This window comes from Salmo salar, unplaced genomic scaffold (assembly GCF_905237065.1).
Source record: "Salmo salar unplaced genomic scaffold, Ssal_v3.1, whole genome shotgun sequence".
In the NCBI taxonomy this organism is placed as follows: Eukaryota; Metazoa; Chordata; class Actinopteri; order Salmoniformes; family Salmonidae; genus Salmo; species Salmo salar.
This window is the reverse complement of record NW_025548922.1, coordinates 82,501-83,175: the sequence shown is the minus strand read 5'-3', so window position 1 is coordinate 83,175 and position 675 is coordinate 82,501. Positions and strand designations below refer to the sequence as shown.

Genomic DNA, 675 nt, shown 5'->3' with positions numbered 1-675 from the left:
TAAAAAAAAAAGGTACGCCCGATCTCGTCTGATCTCGGAAGCTAAGCAGGGTCGGGCCTGGTTAGTACTTGGATGGGAGACCGCCTGGGAATACCAGGTGCTGTAAGCATTTTGTCCACGAGGGTGTGCCCCTGCACTATTTCATCAGCAACACTGCCTTGTAGTAAGCATTTAATGATGAATTGACTAAATGCAGCTTCCTGCCTTTTTAATAGGATCAAATTTCCTTGTGTTTTCAATTAGCATCTGCCTTGTATTTATAAGACAAACAAGAATATTGTTGCTGAATGCAGCTTGTGTGTGCTTTGTGCTCCTTTGCCCTGTTCAAATGATGAAAGGAAATAAAGTTTGTATTTTATCCAACTACCTGTGCTAAAAAGTGATGGGAACAGTGTTTGTAATTTCTTCTACTTTTTCAGTGACACAAAGTTCAAGCTGCTTATCTAATTGGTGAAAATGCAATGTCTGTTTATCACACTCACTTTGACTATATATGTTGTAGCAAGAGATTGTTTCTCGCTTACGGCCATACCAGCCTGGGTACGCCCGATCTCGTCTGATCTCGGAAGCTAAGCAGGGTCGGGCCTGGTTAGTACTTGGATGGGAGACCGCCTGGGAATACCAGGTGCTGTAAGCATTTTGTCCACGAGGGTGTGCTCTTGCACTATTTCATCA

The 675-nt window shown here is 43.3% G+C and overlaps 1 non-coding gene across 1 annotated transcript; it reads left to right on the top strand.

Annotated features, from left to right (window-relative positions):
- The first annotated feature begins 518 nt into the window (after positions 1-518).
- Positions 519-637, top strand: LOC123733996 (5S ribosomal RNA). Its single transcript, XR_006764339.1, has one exon. It is a non-coding gene; the product is annotated as a 5S ribosomal RNA (ribosomal RNA).
- Positions 638-675: the final 38 nt, after the last annotated feature.